The sequence below is a fragment of the Cavia porcellus genome, unplaced genomic scaffold (genome assembly GCF_034190915.1).
Source record: "Cavia porcellus strain 051 isolate PalLab524CR breed Dunkin Hartley unplaced genomic scaffold, mCavPor4.1 scaffold_31, whole genome shotgun sequence".
NCBI classification, from domain to species: Eukaryota; Metazoa; Chordata; class Mammalia; order Rodentia; family Caviidae; genus Cavia; species Cavia porcellus.
This window is the reverse complement of record NW_026947514.1, coordinates 35,814,804-35,834,636: the sequence shown is the minus strand read 5'-3', so window position 1 is coordinate 35,834,636 and position 19,833 is coordinate 35,814,804. Positions and strand designations below refer to the sequence as shown.

Genomic DNA, 19,833 nt, shown 5'->3' with positions numbered 1-19,833 from the left:
ATTTTTCTAGGATAGGGAGTTGACATGTATTTATCCAACTAGGACTGTAGTACCTTGGTTCCTTAACTTAATTTGCCTGTGATTTTGGAATAGTTGGCCATGGTGGTGTTTTTCACCTGATGCAGAGTTTGCAGACAAAAACAGAATTTTGCCACATGCTTCTGTCCACAAATTTTTTGCAAATAAAAATGTTCCTGAACCAAGGTACCATTATATTTGGCAAATATAACTACTTAGTGAATACTAACATTAATTTATTAATGTTTTCATAAATATATTGTGTTTAAGTCAGTTATTTAAGTAATATCTCTTTGAATAGATTAGGAAAGAAAGTTAGATTGAAAACATGCTTTTGTTCAACTTACATGGAAGGTTAAGAGGTGGTTTTGTGTTACTAACAGGAAAGAAAAAATAACTATAAAATAACAATGAATATAAAAAATTAAAAGCAGATGGAAATTTTCAAGGAGTTTTGGTTTGGGTCATTTATTACTCATGTTAGTTGATGAAAGAGTTGTATTGGAATGCTGTATCCCTGTGCTTCGCTTCTTAAGAACATTCTTCTTTTGGATTTTATATGTGTTCACTTACTTATGAAGTTTAATTCTACTTTCTAGGACTTCAGTTAATACCTATACAGTGCTTCACTTATACCTTATCTTATTTATAGATTCTTCAGGTAAAGTCTCTTAAAATTGCTTCCATTTATAGTTTTATATATTTAAATGTTGAGAAGTCTACATTTTCTGGAGCCTCTGCATTGGTATATTTAATCTCCAAATTTTTTCAACTGCAGCATCTATTTTAATGACTCTTACAGGTTAAGCAGCTCTTTAATATTTGTAGTTTTGTTCATTTTCACAAACTGGTTCACCAGTGTTTTATCATTGTTAATGAAAAGAGTACATTCCTCTTTCACTTATTAGACTTGTGCTTGGACTACTGAAGCTAGAATATTTTAATAATGTTCTGCTGTAATTACAAGACATAATTTTACATGTTTAAAATTCATTCTATTTGCTAGTGTAATCATGCTGTTTATATGTGGAAACTTTCTATTATGATATTTAGAATTTATAATAATTACTAAAAGTTTTAGTAGACTTTGTTCTGACAGTCTTTATCTGACCTTTCCTTTAAAAATCTTCCTTAGCATTTTCAGAAGTAGGGAACTGGATTTTTTGCCTTTTTAAATGACAGATGGAAAGGAAATATATCCAAGGGTTTATAATATACATGTATGATAGAGGAATTATTAACCACTTAATAGTTTATTCCATAACTGAGACTTTAAAGTATGATCCTAGGAAGGACTAGCTGCATCCTGCGTCCTAGGGGAGATTGTTAGAAAGGCAGCATCTCAGAGAAAGAATCTGCATATTAACCAGATACCCAGGTAATCCTTTGCACATTAAAGTTCAGTCACATTTGTCAGTTTATCTGGGAACTGGGAGAGGGGGAGGAAGAAGAAGGAATTGCTATTATTTTAACCACAGCCATGTCACTTAAGGCTAGAGATAATTCTAAAAATGCATCATTAAACAATTCCTCCATTAAATGAACATTATACAGTGCGTTTATACAAATTAAGAAGTGGCAGTGACCCCTGCGACTCTTGAGGTTCTTGGGATGGCCACGCCCCAGCCTTGCCTGTGTGGTCAATTTCCAGTTTCAATGGCTCCCAACAAAGAGTGTATAGTTTTACTGGGTAGTATAATTTTATGGGTTTTTTAGTGTGTATATGATCCTTCATTGACTGAAATGTCGTTATGGAGCACTTGACTGTAATTTGTCTTGTTAATGTGATTAGGGCCTAAGATAGGACTGCTCACTTGCTGCAGGATAACTGTCAAGCTTTTCTTGACAGGGATTTGAGATTTAATCATTAGATACTCATCCTTTGTCTCATGAGAGATTTCTATTTTTCAAAAGAGTTTTTATTGAAAATATAAAAAAAGTAATAGGAGTAATGATGCTATAAAACACTTTTTAAAATTTAAAGTTTAAAGTTTAAAAACTTTTAAACTTTAAAATTTAAAGTTTAAAATTGACTGCTTATTGGCTCAGCTGTGCACTGTTGTAGAGACAATTTTTGAACAGAAAATTATACCTTATCTCTAATATACTGCCTCCCTCAGAGCTTCTCAAATTGTGGTGAGTATATGAATCACATTGGAAATCTCTATGTCTCCATGTAAAGCCTGAGAATATGTGTTTGTCTCTCTCTCTCTCTTTTTTTTTTTTTTTTTTTTGAGATAGCATCTTCCTATGTAGGCCAGGCTAGTTTGAACTTAACTGTGTAGCCTGGGCTAGTCTTGAACTTGAACTTGTTTTCATATCCTAGTCTCCCAAGTACTGAGATACAAACTGCCTTGCTTTATTTTGTGTGTGTGTGTGTGTGTGTGTGTATGTATTTTTTTTTTTTCCTTACTGGTACCAGGTGTGTGTGTGTGTGTGTGTGTGTGTGTGTGTGTGTGTATGTATTTTTTTTTTTCCTTACTGGTACCAGGGATCAAACTCACAACCATGCGCTTGCAAGGCAGACGCTTATGCCGCTGAGCTAAATCCCCAGCCACACTTTATTGTATATTTTTAACAAGCTTCCAGAGGAGACTGAAGCTACTGTCCGTAAGCCAGACTTCTTTCCTCCCTTTCCAGATTTGAGAACCACAGGTTTGGCTTGAATCCACTATTGGATCTGGATTATGATGGCTGAGATCAGACTGATCTTATAGTAAGAGTTTCTTGTAAGCCTGCCTATCTAGAAATACTCTTGAGCCATGGCTTACTAGCGAGGCCTATGCATCTGAGTATTTCACAATTTCATGCTGTCCTGGATACAAAGGCATGCCTATTACTTACTGTTTTCCTAGAATGTCTGAGATTTTTCAGTAATTTTGTACACATTTAAGGGAAATTAACTGGGATAGGTTAAAATAATTAGCAAATTAATGCATTAGACAGCTTGTCTTCATTAAAGTCATTACTCTTTAATTGTTGATAGTCCTTTATGATAGGCATATCTGTGCATTTCAAAAGGTATGTTTAATTTTAAATTTTAGACTGATTATATTTCCTTGGTTTTGACAGCTTTATGTGCTTAAACTAGTCATCACAACAGTGTTTTGCCTTAAATAAATGTAGTCTTTCTTAATCGAACTTTGAATTGAACCCAAATTTATTAAGTTGCTAATTGGTTTTTCTATCTGAATTTTATATTACTGTGGCATAACTTATCACATGCATAAAAAGTTAAGCCTTTATTCAGTTGCAGTCCCTCATGAACCTTATGTTCCTCCCTCCTTCCCAGATCTCTCCTCTTGTCTTTACATAGATTTCCAAAGGTTGGAGGTACTTCCCTTTTGGCTGTTGATGCTTATGTGAATGCCCTTAAAATTTTAATTCAGGCTACAAATAGATAGTCTCTTAATCACCTGGTTAAGAGTTATGAAAGTTAAGTATTCAGGGAATTCCCATAGAATGATGAGAAAGCAGTTCAACTTTAGGATCCTAAACAAAGCATTTTGATTGACATGTGGAAAATCTTGCATGCACACAAATACCCATATTTGAATATTTGTGGAAGATGATCTGTCAGAATTACTGTTATTTTAATTTGTCAAGCCTGGCTGATTGCTGCAATTGGATGTTAGCTGAATTCTAGATGAGGAACTGTAAATATGTTCTGGAGTGGGACATGCTATTTTGTCCTTGAGACTATTTGAATATTTTTCCCTCTCTCCTACAGCCTTTTAAGCTTTTCATCTTAGCCAAGTCTTTGTGTTCATTTTAAGGAAAATTTAATATAGGGGAGTGACTGTAAAGATTAAGTTTTAAACTAAACTAAATCTAGTCATATGTAGTAATCAAGAATTATTTAAATAACTTTACCTATGTCTCTAGGCCAGGCTTCCAAGGTACTGTGCCTGTGTAGACAAACTTAAGGATATATATTTTACCTGAATAGTTTTGTGTGAGATGTTTCATGTTAATGACAAAGAAGATGTACATTTCTAGATAATTAACATTTTTCTTTGATCTCATTTTAAACAGCTAATAATTTTAGTGACCCAGATTCAAGCGGTGATACCTTCATCTGGAAACATCACATGGTTTTGCCTGTGTCTGCAATTGTAGAGGAGGGAGGAGGGTAAGCCATTTTTCACCATTAATGTTGAAATAACTTTGTTGAGTTTAATATTGAGATAACTTTGTGTGAGTGCATCTGTGTATGTGTATTTTGCTGGGGCTCTAACCCCAGGTTTTGTGTATGGTAGGCAAAGAATTTAACCACTGAGTTACATCCCCAGCTCAATTTTTTCTCTTTTAAAAGTCAAGAACTCTATGTACTTGAATTTTTCACTTAGAAAATGCTGTATTATTAATGGAGTATTACTATGTCTCAATTGAATATACTAAGATTGTGTTATTTCTGCTCTGCAGATAATATTTAGTGACTTTCTCAAAGTCATATTGACATTTTTTGTTTTTTGGGTTTTTTTTGGTAACAGAGATTGAGTATAGGTGCAGGTGGCTGCTTATACTGCTGAGCTAAATCCCCAGCCCTCCATACTGACATTTTTAAGAGCAGGATTACATTCTCTTTTCTAATGCTGTCTTATCTATGCATAGCTATTGTCAACCTGAGTAGTCTGTTTTTATACATATAACCACCAAGTATATGCTTTCTTTATCTCTTCTAACCTGACATAATTGAATTTGTTTTTTTGATTATTATTTTAGTTAGAAGCTATTGCAGATCCTAACCAGTACAGATACTGACTTGTTTTAGAGTTTTGAAAATGTAGGTTTCAGATATTTTATATTTTGTGAGTTGAGAGTAAAACTTTTAGTTTTTCCTATTTTTTATAAGTATTCATTTTTATTTTCATTTGAGCATCTTTTTTGTAGGTTAATTTTTAGATGATTTATATCATCTTTCCCTTGTTACTATTTTTCTCCATCCTTTTTGTCAAAAGACTATCTGACTAATTTTCCATGTAACTCGCTAGTACCTTATTATCTTACTAGAAAAACTTAGTTGTCCAATTTTGTAGCTGTATACTGGTTAAATAGTAAAATACTAGCAACACTACAGCTCCTAATCTCAGAGTGGTTTTGTATCTGGCATTGTATAAAAGGTTCAGAGATGTGTGTGTGGTTTTGGAAAAAATAGCAGTATTTTTTTCTAAAAATGTAGCAAACAGCCATTACACAATGGACTAAGATTTCATAAGGAAATTAATTTGATAAAAGTTGATGCATGGTGAGAGCAAATGTTGGAAGTCACATCTAGATGTTAAGTTTCAGATGAAAATTTGAGTTTCTATTCTGTTTTTCTTTCCTGAAAGAAAACTCTAAACCTTAAGTTTGTGTTGAAGATATGATACTACTATTGGAGAGAAGAAAGAGACTTTTTTCTGATAATTGACCAGTAAGGTCAGCCAGTGAATTGTAGTGCTTAGCTATCTCAAAAAATAATGACTTTGAATCTAAATGATCTTCATATTTGATTGTCTATATATCATTGTTTCATAAAAGATGATGTGTATGGTTTAATAATTTATATTTTATTATTTATAAACACTATGATCATATTTAAGGCAATATCTGTAACTGATAAATTCAGATCCCGAATTTCCTCCTTTTAGTTAATATTATATATTACCTTATCAATTAGTAAAATGTTCTGCAAAAAGAGTTTTTGTGTAGGTATTTTCTGCTTCAGCATAGAAGATGCTTAGAGGTCATCACTTTGTAACAACACCTAAAAAGCTGAATAAACTGAAAAATCAAACTGTTTAAAACTAGTCAGAGCGGTGAGGTCACAGGACAGACTGCTGCCTTCAAAATTGGAGATACAGTCAGACAACTACAGATAATAATAACTTATTGCAGTAGAAACTGAGGCAGAAACTTCCATAGGAATCAGTGCCAGCTAGGGAAACCTAATTGTAAGAATTACTGGAGGTATAGTGTGGACAAGTTTAAGAATTAAAAAGTCTAGGGAACCCAGTCATATATATATCCCCCATACTTATATGGCTTTTCCCACTAGGAGTTCAATCTTATAGCAAATATCAGAGGGGGAAAAAATCGATACTTCCAGCAGGGAAACAGGAAACCATTTTTTAAATTTCTAGTTACCTTCAAAGTCAGATACATAGTTTGTCTGGTTTTCTAGTTGCCTATGTTTGGAGAGTAATTTTTTTTCCTCTCTGTGTTGGAAATTGAGGTATTACAGGGTATTATTCTAGGGAAGTGCTCCCTGTTACTGAGTTACATCCTTATCCCTTAAACACAGAACAGTAAGAACAACAAAATTTTTGTTTTGAGACAGGGTTTTGCTAAATTACCTAGGCTTGCCAAAGCTTGCAGTCCTTCTGCTTGGCCTTTAAAGTAGATGGGAATTTTATAGTATGCATACTGTTCCCTGCTGGAGAGTAAATTTTGACACTTATCAGGGGTAGGGGATAATACTCTTAGTGACTGATGTATCCTATTTCAGATTGAGTTCAAAACCATTATGTATAATAATTTACTTGTTAAATGATTGTCTATATTAAATTTATTTTAACAGCAACATTTCTGTTATTCTTTCACACATAACTATAAATAAAACATGTTTTTGCTGCTTTTTTACAAAAGTCAATTGCTGCATTAAAGTTTGTATAACTAATGATTTATAATACAATAGTTCATTTTTTTGGTCCATCTGTGACTCACTGAAGATCAGACTCTATCTTTTGGTCTCCTCTCTCTTTTCTGCCTTCTTCCTCAACAGTACCTAAAGTAATAACAAAAAGTTTAACATAATTCTTACCTATGATAAGAACTTTGAACCAATAAAAATACTGGCTTTTATTCTTTGAGGTGTAATGAAGTGGTGTAAGTCTAGCACAGCTTATTATTTTCTTTAAAATACTCTCCTGGCTGTGACAAAATAGTTGAGAGAAATCAGCTTAAAAGAGAAAGGATTTATTTTGGCTTACGATTTCAGCTCTTTCAGTCCCCGTCACTTTGCCCAGTTGCTTTTAAGCAGGTAGCAAGATGGAACAAAGCTGCTCATCTCATGCCAAAGAGAAAGGAAGGAACTGGAGTTTTAGTATATCATTAAAGGGCATGCCCCCAGTGACCTATTTCCTCCAACCAGGTTCTACTTTATACAGGTTATACCATCTCCCAGTAGTGCCACAGATGTAACTTTTCTCATTGCTAAAAGAAAATATCAACACCCAAAGTGAAAGGAGGAAAGACTTACTCACCTCACAGCTTATGGAGAGGTTTTACTTCATAGCTGGTTCCAAGGCAGGGTACATAGTAGAGGGGCATCACAGAGGAGAAGTAGTCAGTGGAAGAGCAGGGCAGGCAGAAGTCAGCAAGGACAAGATACAGAGGTGGCCTTCTTTCTGGTCCTCATATCTTACCTTAGGGCAAATAGCACACTCTTAATCCTAGTATGACACCATTAATCAGTCTTGCTTCACATACTCTAGATCCAGCCACCTCTAAAAAACCCACCTATGACTTGTGGCTTTGGGGATACATCTAGATACAAACCATAACAGCAGCCAAGCCTTGATGTGATAGATCTGTTAACATTTTAGTTTGGGATGACTGTTCTCCACAGATAGCCAAGGAAGCAAACCAAGCCTTGAGCCACATGGCTTTGGAGATGTTTTAGATCCAAACCATAACTCTCCCTAGTTAGTTGCAAAGTGTTGGCAAGTGCAAATACAATGCAAACATAAATTGGTAGGAAATAAAAAAGACTATCATTAAGTACTATATTAAGAAATAATGTATTTGGTGGAGAACATGCTTGGCTCTCTTTTTTAAAAAATAGGGTATGAAGTGCTCAAGAAAGAGTTAAATTAATATCTTTCATGCTTTTGGTCAATTCAGTTGGTGGCATGAACTTCATATTTTATTGTATATTATTTACTACTGATTGTCATTTCATATCTATTGTGTTTTTGGAATAGGGACCTGAAATGCTTGGGAAAATGTTTGAAAATGAGCCAATATAAGCACTGTGATTTGTATGTTATATGCCTGTGTTTAAAAAAGGCATTTTAGAGTCTAACATTATATTTTTTAAAATAATTTTTTTATTAGTATGTGTTTGGACTTTATGCAGTTTACAATCTCTTGGTTACTGGTTACATGTGTATATTTCCTAAAGATTGCCATTCTTTCCAGGGTAACATGGAATCTTATCATTGTTTTAATTTATATTTCTCTAACGTCTAGAGATGTTGAACACTTTTCATATATTTATTGATCATTTATATTTTCCTGTGAAGTGTCTATTCATGTCTTTTGCCCATTTCTTAAGGGGGTCTTTAATTTTAGGTGATTTAATGTTTTTGAGTCTTTTTATATTCTATATTTTAGTCCTCTGTCCAAGGAATAGCTGCCAAATTTTCCCCTCATTTTGTACATTGTCCCTTCCCTGTATTGATTGATTCTTCTGCTGTACAGAAGCATTTTAGTCTGATATAATCCCATTTGTTGATTCTTGCTGCTGCTTCTTGTGTAATTGATGTTCTGTTTTGGAAATCATTTCCTATACTTACATCTTCAAGTCTTTTACCTATTTTACTTTTTGTAGAAGATTTAATGTTTCCATTTTCCTGCCTGGACAAGCAAGTCGGTAGGCACGGAATCCCGCCCCAGTCTAGGGGAACTTTCTTTGTCACCTGGAAACCAGCGTGCGGTTTCTTACCAGGACCAGCAAGTGGGGCCTAGGCAAGGAATCCTGCCCCAGGAATCCTGCCCCGGTCTGGGGGAACTCTCTTTGTCGCTTGGGGACCAGCACGCAGTTTCATGCCAGGACCAGCTAATGGGGCCTAGGCAAGGAATCCTGCCCCAGGAATCCCGCCCCGGTCTGGGGGAACTTTCTTTGTCGCCTGGGGACCAGCTCACTGTTTCCTGCCGGGCCCAGCCAGTCAGGCTTAGGCACTGAATCCCATCTCAGTCTCAGGGAACACTGTTCCTCGCCTGAGGGACCAGGCCATGGTTTTCTGTGGGCCCAGCCTGTCGGGACTAGACACGGTCTGGGGGAACTCTCTCCCTCACTTTGAACAACATTTGAAGCTCGAAAATATAGGAAAATGACAAAACGAGAGACCAAAATGCAACATCAAACATCCAGCCCATCCCAAGAAAGCCTAGGAACCACATGCATAGAAGAAAACACATTCCACATACCTGAAATACCTAAAATAATAGTAACTGAAATAAAGAAGCAACTCTGGGAAACCTTAAAGGAATTAAAACTAGAAATAATCTCTCAGGTAAAAGAAGAAATGATAAAAGAAATGAAGGAGATGCTGAACATATCTAAAGAAGACACAGTTAAAAAATTGGAGGACCTAAACAAAAAGAATCCCTGGATGAACAATATAAGAAACAAACAGAATATATAAAGCAGATGCAAAGAGATATACAGGAAATCAAAAACTCCATTGAAAGTTGTAAAATCCGCCTCAATGAATGTGAAGATAGAATCTCAGACCTCGAAGACAAGATTGCAGCTAGCGAACAGGAAAGGAAAGATCTTTTAAAAATAACAAGAAATCAGGAAATAACAATTCAACACCTGCAAGATGATGCAAAGCGGAGCAACATAAAGTTGATAGGGATAAATGAAAAAGAAGGGGACAACATAAAGGATGTCAAGAGGATATTTAGAGAAGTAATAGCTGAAAATTTCCCAAACACGAGATTAGAAACTGATATCAAAATCAGTGAAGCATACAGAACTACAAATAGCCATAACCAAAATAAATCTACACCCAGACATACAATAATGAGCATCCCAGAAACTGAACAAAAAAATAGCATATTAAAAGCTGTCAGAAAGAAAAGACAGATCACCTATAAAGGAAAACCTATCAGAATCACAGCAGACTTCTCAGCACAAACAATAAAATCAAGAAGAGCATGGAGTGAAGTATTTCAGATCCTAAAGCAAAATGATTTCCAACCTAGGCTGATATACCCTACAAAACTGTCCTTCAAAATCGATGGAGAAATAAGATACTTCCATGACAAAGAACAGCTAAAAAACTTCATGATCACCAAGCCAACCCTGCAAAGAATACTGAAAGATAGCCTAGATACATTTAGGAAAAAACTACTAAACAAAGCAGACAATTAAACAGAGCGGAAAGATAAAGATGCAACAGCAAAAAGATAACATGTCAACAACAAACCAATATATAACAGTTCTAACCATTAATGTAAATGGTCTCAATGCACCAATTAAAAGAAACAGACTAGCAGAATGGATCAAGAAACAGAATCCAACCATATGCTGTCTACAAGAAACCTATGTAACCCAAAAGGATACTCACAGACTCAAAGTCAAAGGATGGAAAACAATACTTTATGCAATAGGAACCAAAAAAAAGCAGGGGTAGCTATTCAGATAACCTGAATTTCAAACCAATAATGATCAGAAGAGATAAAGAAGGACACTACATACTGGTTAGGGGAAAACTTCAAGAGGAAGAGATAACTATCTTAAATATATATGCACCAAACTCCAGAGCACCCTGTTATATAAAACAAGTACTAACAGAAATGAAAAACCAAATTAGCAGTAACACAATTCTAAAAGGAGATTTTTTTTTTTTGGGGGGTCTTTTTCCTTTTAATCGGTACCAGGGATCGAACTAACGACTGCCTGCTTGCAAGGCAAGCGCTTATGCTGCTGAGCTAAATTCCCAGCCCCCTAACAGGAGATCTTAACATACCATTGACACCAATGGACAGATCAACCAGACAGAAATTCAACAAAGAAATAAAAAAACTGAATCGAACCTGTGAACAAATGAACTTAGTAGACATATACAGAGTATATCACCCAACAACAACAGAATACACATTCTTCTCATCAGTACATGGGTCATTCTCTAAAATAGACCATATATTAATTCACACAACATACTTAAATAAATGCAAAAGGGTCGAAATTATCCCTTGCATGCTATCAGACCATAGCGCTGTGAAATTAGAAATTAATGATAAAAGATACTGCAAAAATCCCACATACACGTGGAAACTGAATAACACTCTTGAATAATCAGTGGGTCACAGAGGAAATTAAAGAAGAAATTAAACAATACCTACAAACAAATGAAAACACAAATACAACTTACTGGAATCTTTGGGATGCAATGAAAGCTGTCCTCAGAGGAAAATTTATTGCACTGAGTTCCCACATTAGGAAAACAGAACGAATACAAATAAATAATCTAATGTTACACCTAAAATATCTAGAAAAAGAAGAGCAAGTCAAGCCCAAAGCCAAAAGAAGAAATTATAAAAATCAGAGCAGAAATCAATGCAATAGAGACCAAAAAAAACAATCCAAAAAATCAACGAATCAAAGAGCTGATTCTTTGAAAGAATAAATAAAATCGACAAGTCCCTAGCCAACCTTATTAAAGAAAGAGAAGAAAAAGCTCATATTCATGCAATAAGGCGTGAAAGAGGCGAAATTACTACAGACCCTATAGAAATACAGAAGATCATCAACACCTATTTTGAAAACCTCTACTCTCAAAGGTTTGTTAACACAGAGGAAATAGACAGATTCCTAGAAGCATACGAAGTACCAAAGCTAAGTCATGAAGATGTAAAACTACTGAATAACCCAATTTCTATTAATGAAATTGAAAATGTAATTAAATCTTTACCTACAAAGAAGAGCCCAGGCCCAGACAGATTCACTGCAGAATTCTACAAGAAATACAAAGATGACCTAATGCCAACATTCCTCAAACTCTTCAATGAAATTGAAAGGGAAGCAATCCTTCCTAAATCATTCCTAGAAGCAAATATTACTCTAGTACCAAAACCAGAGAAGGACCCAACTGAAAAAGAGAACTACAGACCAATCTCCCTAATGAACACAGATGCAAAAATCCTCAATAAAATATTGGCAAATAGGATGCGACAAATCATCAAGAAGATCATACACCATGACCAAGTGGGATTCATCCCTGGCATGCATCTACCATATCATGAAGCCAAAAGTGAGAATCACATGATCATTTCTGTAGATGCAGAAAAAGCCATTGATAAGGTCCAACATTCATTCATGATAAGAACTTTACAGAAAATTGGAATAGAAGGCCTTTACCTCAATATAATTAAGGCCATCTATGACAAACCAACAGCCAATATCATACTAAGTGGCCAAAAATTGAAGGCCTTTACTTTAAAATCAGGCACAAGATAAGGATGTCCCTTATCACTACTCCTATTTAATATAGTATTGGAAATACCGGCCAGAGCAATTAGACAAGAGAGAGAAATAAAAGGTGTAAAGATAGGAAAAGAAGAAGTTAAATTATCATTATTTGCAGATGACATGATACTCTATATAGAAGATCCCCAAAATTCCATTGAAAGACTCCTAGATATAATAAATTCAGTAAAGTAGCTGGATACAGAATCAATACTCAAAATCAATAGCATTCCTATACACTAACAACAAAGTCACAGAGAGAGAAATGAGAGAGGCAACACCCTTCACACTAGCAACCAAAAAAATGAAATATTTAGGAATTACTCTCACAAAAGAAGTGAAAGACCTATACAGGGAAAATTATAATACACTGAAAAATGAAATTGAAGATGATCTCAGAAAATGGAAAAACACCCCTTGCTCATGGATAGGAACAATAAATATTGTGAAAGTGGCCATTCTCCCAACACTTTTATACAGATTCAATGCAATCCTGATAAAAATACCATCAACATACCTCATAGAACTCAAAAAATCACTCCTAAAATTCATCTGGAGTGAGAAGAGACCTAGAATAGCAAGGACAGTTCTAAGTTCTAAGCAGCAAAGGCAAGGCAGGCGGTATCACAATCCTGACTTGAAGTTATACTACAAGGCAACTGTAGTAAAATCAACGTAGTACTGGAACTAAAACAGAACTGAAGATCAGTGGAATAGATTAGAAGATACAACCAGCACTACAAACAGACTCAACCACCTTATCTTTGATAAAGGGGCCAAACATGTTTACTGGAAGAACGACAGTCTCTTTAATAAATGGTGTTGGGAAAACTGGCTCTCCATATGCTGAAAACTAAAACTCTACCCATGCCTATCACCATGTACTAAAATAAAATCTAATTCAATCAAAGATTTTAATATTAAAACAGAAACACTGAATCTATTGAAAGACAAATTGGGTAAAAACCTTGAAGACGTAGGAGTAGGTAAAGAATTCATAAACAGGACTCAAACCTCAAGGGAAATACTTCCCAGAGTCAATAACTGGAATCACCTCTTATTAAAAAGTTTCTGCATGTCAAAAGAAATCTCCAACATAATGAAAAGAAAACCCACAAGCTGGGAAAAAAATCTTAGTGAACTGCCCCTCAGACTAAGGACTTTTGTCTAAAACTTATAAAGAATTAAATAAAATCAGACCCCCAAAATTCAAAGATCCAATCCAAAAATGGGCATCTGAGATGAATAAACAATTTACAGATGAAGAAATTCAAATGGCAAATAAATACATGAAAAAATGTTCACCATCACTGGTCATTAGAGAAATGCAAATTAAAACCGCACTGAGATTTCATCTCACCCCTGAAAGAATGGCCAAGATCAAGAAAACCACCAATAAGAAATGCTGGAGAGGCTGTGGGGCAAAAGGAACTCTCCTCCACTGTTGGTGGGAGTGTAGACTAGTACAGCCATTGTGGAGGTCAGTCTGTAGATTTCTCAAAAAGCTGGGACTGGAAGCCCCATTTGACCCAGCTATTCCACTTCTAGGCATATTCCCAGAACTGAAAGCATCATACCACAGTCATATATGTGCACCCATGTTTATAGTAGCACAATTTGTAATAGCCAGGTCTTGGAAACAACCTAAGTGTCCATCAACTGAGGAATGGATAAAAAAGTTGTGGTATTTTTATACAATGGAGTACTACTCAGCTATAAAGAATGATCACATTGAGATATTTATAAATAAATTGACGCAGCTTGAGACCATACTCATAAGTGAAATAAATCAAACTCACATGTATAAATACCGAGGTTTCCTAGTGTAAGAAATGATAAGAATACATAAAATTATATGGTAATCATGATTCCCAATCATATTGGTTTTAATCCATATAATGTTATCACTCATTAGTTGCACTGGTTTTAACCTAGGTTGTTCGATTTTAGTATCTGTGATAGTATGAATAGCCATTGTGAAGAAAACAACACATCATAAAAGCTAGTGCTGATTTAATATCATCTTGTTTTGAAGTCATATCAAGCTGTTGCACATCTGTTTCCTCTGGTTTTAACATGTGGTATCATACTATATTTTACTATATACGATAGTATAAAGAATTTTTTATAGGCAAAGAGATAATATAGAAACCATTGTTCGTTTTCTGTTAACTGGTTCTAAATACCCTGTAATTTCTTCATTCTCTTGAATAGCTTCAGATTGACTTGATATGCTTGATGCTATAGTATATGAAGTTATACTCAAATAATTCAAGGAAGGAGGCACTATGGTGTCTACTATTATGTTAGATTATCTGTATTTTTTTCCTTGAAATTCTGTATTATTTGTATCCTTTTACTGCTTTGTTTTTTTAATTTTATTTCCTTTCTTTTTTTCTCTTTAAATAATAAAATAAAAAAATAAAAAAAAGAAGATTTAATGATGCTTAAATAGTTTGGTTCTGACCTGTGTTGTTCTAATACAATGTCCTCTTTTACCTCAATCCCATCCTTTTTTAAAATTAATCTATTTTTTCTTACATTTTTTTTCAATTAAGGGAAAACTAAATTAAAAAATAGCGGGATATATTATAGTAACTTTTTTGTTTTCCTGTTAACCTGATATGATCCCCAGTACTGCTCTCCCCATCTTGTTCTATCAGATTTTACTATATTCTATTTTGTTTGGTAGTATCAAGTTTGAGGGTATAGGCAACTACTTTTAAGGCAATAAGATTCACTAAGATGCCCATTATTGTTTGACTATTATCTTCTTTTGAAATCCTGTAAGGTCTCCAGTGTAGGTTTTATTTGTCTTGTTCTGTACTGTTTTGATCAATTCTATTATACCTGACGATATAGGCAACTTTTTAAAAAAATAGCAAGAGCATAATAGTAACCATTTTAGATCACCTGATACTCTATTTTTACATCATGTACTATGCCCATCCTTTTGTTCTAACCGACTCTGTTTCGTTTAGCCACGTTAGGTTTTATTCCCTCCAAAAAATAAGAACTGTGGGAGTAAAAAAACCCAAAAAGTGTAATTGTTATTAAAAAGAGAGGAAAGGAAGGTGGTCTAAGGTATATAACTGCATGTATGTTTAAGTAACAGGAACCATACCCTGAATTATTACTTGGACAACTAACAAACTGAAGTAGTTTGGCTGTAAGGGAGGGTGCATCTTCTACTACAATACAATCCTAATTTTTCTTCTCAATTCTCTTTTTTTCTCCCTTCCCTCCCCTCCCTTCCCCTCCCCTCCCTCTTTTTTTGTTGTTGTCACACATTGATGCCTCAAAGAAAAGATGTGTTTCCCACATAGCTAAGTTAAAATAGATAGTTAATATTCTTTCATGCTTAAAAGATGCAAAATTGTCTTGAGTTCTCCAAAGAAACAGAGCCAATAGTACAAAGGTAGGTAGACAGACAGGGGAAAAATGTATATCATGGGAATGTGTTCAGGTGATTATGGAGGATGAAAAAATTCTATTATATGCCATCTAGGAAAGCCAGTGGTATGATTCAGTATGAGTGTGAAGACTTAAGAATCTGGGAGTCTGAAGTGTATGTCCAGTCCAAGGCCAAAAGTCTGGGGAGGGGCATGCTGCTGCTGGTAGCAGTCGAAGGGACCAAGGAGGATTACAAGTTCAAATTAGTGTGACTCTGTTCAAAATAAATTTTTTTTTAAAATGGTAGAGAGCTAGTCTAGTATGTGTGACCCTTTGGGTTTAGTCCCCAGCATCCTCAAACCAAAACAGTAAAAAAAAAAAAGAGTATTCTGATTTTTAACTGTAATTCATAGAAATATTAATTGTATTGCTGCATATCCTTATATTAAAATATATATGTTTAGGGTTATTTTAAGCTTTCATATCTTAATAATAATAATAAAGATTCTTAATAACAACAAAGAAAAGATTCCTCTGGGTCTGCCATTTACTGGCTTTATAAACTTGCAAAAGCTATGTCTACATGTCTTCATTCTTAATTTCCTTCACTGAAAAATGGGAATATAAACGCCTGCTTTGAAAGGGTGTTGGGAGTGTTAAATAGTATGATTGTGTAACGCATGAGAAAAGTTCTTTGCATTCAGAAAACATATGAATGTAGACATTATCATTATTATACCTCACAGTGATAGGTCAACAAGATACCATTTGAATCTCATTCTTAGAAACAGTTCTTAGAAAAGTTGTGAATTTTTATCCATTATTTGTATTATGTCTTGGGTTTTTTAAATAATAAATTCATCTTTTCATATTAACAAATGTAGGGTTTAAGGACCTGGCAGTTTACTAAGCGTTGACTTGAAAAAGTCTTTGGAGTTGACCTATTTATTTCTGAGCATCTGCTTTTGATATTTTTTTGCACATAGAAATAAATGAGTGAACAGAACATATTAAAGTGACTTCTAGTCTGACTAAATTTTAATTATTTTAAGGTCTGATTTTTTTTATTTTGACTATGATTTTGACTGTTGGCATTACTGATAGATAAATATATAGGTATGCATATATTCATATAGTATCTCATTTAATAAATATTAATAAAGGAGTTATGGTTTTTAGGTACTGTGCTTTAAACTTCTTTTCTACTGATATATGACTTTTGGTACCACATAGGAAATAAAGCCAATAAGTGTAATAAAGAATAATGGGAAAGGATGATATTACAGATTGAAAACGAGTGGTCATTTTAATACCAGCTGTTATAGTTTGTGTTTAGGTGGCCTCCCACACCTCATGCAGTCATGGAGGCAGCTGAATCTAGCTGTGATGGGCTCATTGTCTAGTGCTGGGATTAATGTGATTGCTACACCTGCCTGAGAGTAGAGCCAACATACAATATAAAGGAGGGAAGAAGGCGTGCCCCCCCCCCTTCCCTGTTTGCTCTTGTTGCTTGTGGCTGCCATGAACAGTTGCCTCTCAGCCATTCCACCGTGCCTTGGAGCCAGCTGAGTATGGACTGAAATCTCCAAAAACTGTACTATAAATAATCCTTTCCTTGCTTCATTTTGGGTGTGCAGTATTTTGTTTCAACAATGAGAGAAAAGTAACAAAGATACCAGCTGAAGTAAATCAGCTGTGCTGAGTGTAGATGGCTCTGAGGAAAGTTGCCTGCATAAAAAAAGAGACATGAGGAGAAAGAATATTAGTGTTGTGGGTTTTCTTAAATGTTGCTGTTGTTTGGAGCTGTTGGTTCTTCTTGAGGAGCTTGTCATGGCTAGCTTCCCCGACATGAATTTGGCTATTATCATTGGAGGAGCTTAGGACCTTCTTGCTGAAATGGCTGAGGTTCATTTTGGAGGGGCTCTGGTTTTTACTTAAAAGCATCACTTCCTGGTCCCAGAGAGGAGTTTGTTTGCTGTTTAATCTCCAGGAGAAGTTAGTCACACTGGCTTCCTCATAAGGAGCTCAGTTGTTCCCATAGTTAGAGGAGTGAGTTCAGGACTTTTTGTCCCTGAGGATGGCTGTGGTACTTTTCGGGGGAGCCCTGGGCTTTATTTTGAGTGTCACTTCTTGGCTCCAGTGTAAAACCCTCAACCTCCTGGCACAAATTCATCCCGCTGGCATAGCTTTCACTGCTAACCATGGGGCCTTCCTGGTGCAGATTTGTAAAACAGAGTTGCATGAATCCTTGTCATGGCTCTAGGCCTCTAGTTGGACTCGTGGGAGGCAGTCATGGGCTCTAGGTTTTCAGCTGGATCCATGCAGAACATTCCTGTAGTATCCAGACCCTCAGCTGGATTTTCTAGGTCTTTAGTGTTGTGGACAGATTTCCTGTACTTTCTTGTATTTAACTATCATAAATTAATATTATAAATTCTATGTCTTATATGTAATTGTTCTCCTTGCAACCCCTGACTGCAACAGGTGAGTACTGTTTAAAAAAAATGTCGAGTTTTTTTTTGGCATTATTATAGGCTGTAGTAGTACTTATTTGTGCTGTCTGTGTCTTACTTTTGTTCTGGAGTCTACCCGGAGGGTAAACCTGGATTTAGTCTAGGATAGAAATGAATCCTATTCCATTGTCTGTGACTGATTTTGTAAAAACTCAATCTTAACTTACTACAGAGCTTCTAGAGAGATGTCTGTCAATAGTTTCCTGTTTTGTAAAATGGGACAGACTAGAAGAGATTATCATTTTTCTTTTGCACATAATTGCATGTGGCTAGAATGAGGTAGTTATGCTACTAAGAAGAAAGCTAATCTGAGGACAAAAACTGAACTGAAACTTAAAATGGATCTTTAAAATCTAGCATTTAAAAAAAAAAGATAAAACTGTTTCCCCAGATTTCCTCATGCTCACAGTATCAACTTCCACCCCCAAAGCCGTGGTCAAAGGGAGGATTCGGTAGTACATAAGAATTCTCTAGTCAGTGGTTGGCTAAATTTACACATGGATATTTCCTGGCTTTTTGTCTCTTACTCTAAATAGGAGTGCTTATGTGTGTCAGAAAGGGCCAAACCTTTCCAATTTGGCCAAATTGTAAATAAACTAATTTTTCTCTCTTTTTTTAAAATCTAGTTGAAGGTAGGTAAATGGACCTAGAAACCCCAAAAGCTAGGGTATATTTAGGCCTGCATCTAACAGTTTTACTTGTGAATGTATTAATAACACTGCTTTTTAATAATACAGGTTTATTCAGGGCTAAATGTATAGATGGCAACACTAAATTTCTAAACCCATTTGAATATTTTAGGTTAATTGCATAAGTAAATACAACATATAACTGTTTTTTTTTTTTTTTTAAATCAGTTCCGGGGATCGAACTCACGACCACCTGCTTGCAAGGCAGGAGCTTATGCCACTGAGCTAAATCCCCAGCCCCCATATAACTGTTAAGATGAATGAAATATTTCTCATAGAGTCCTCACAAATTTAATTATGTATTTCTACTACATAACTAGGAAGATTAACTTCTAAAATGTTAGCTAGTTTCAGTGAATTAATGGAATATTTTGCACCCATGTGTTCAGGATGCCTGGCATTTAAAATTAATATGCTCATTTTTGGGAACCTACTGATAAGAAATGTGAAAGTGATGGATGACTGTGTTAAGTCAGGGCTGAAAATAGAATTTTGCAAACTTAGTAGAGGCTATATGAAAAAATCTCTTTTCTTTTCCCTTCTGTTTTTCCCTTTTGTGTCTCCCACATTTAGTTGGTTTATAATCAAGTGCTTTCACATAGTAAAAGTTGGCTTCAACTAGTAATAAAGGTCATTTTAATTTATGATACTATTTTTACTTGCATTTTCCTGCTGATATAGGTGAAAACATAATTCCCAACTTGCTAGATGTCAGATACACCGAGTTTACATCCCTTGAAATCAAAGAATGAATTGTGAGGGATAGTGGAGATTGAGTAGGAAAATTTTGAGAGATAGCTCCTTAGAGTAGGGAGAGGGCTTGAAAGTGGGTAGCCAAAGAGACTACTTTTCTGAGAATGTTTTATGAAGCAAAATCATGAAGTAGATACAAAAATCACAAAGTGGGCACAACCTGGGTCAAACTATGATCTGCCAATAAGATTACAAGGATAGTTTCTTAGCTGTCCGTATTAAT

At 35.1% G+C, this 19,833-nt stretch overlaps 1 protein-coding gene across 8 annotated transcripts in view; it reads left to right on the top strand.

Annotated features, from left to right (window-relative positions):
* Positions 1-19,833, top strand: part of Fut8 (fucosyltransferase 8) — a 409,437-nt gene that overhangs the window by 199,191 nt on the left and 190,413 nt on the right. For all 8 annotated transcript variants that reach the window (XM_063240896.1, XM_063240899.1, XM_063240894.1 and 5 more), the window contains one exon: positions 4,054-4,150. The gene's annotated coding sequence lies outside the window, so the exon portion shown is untranslated. The remainder of the gene's footprint in view (positions 1-4,053; positions 4,151-19,833) is intronic.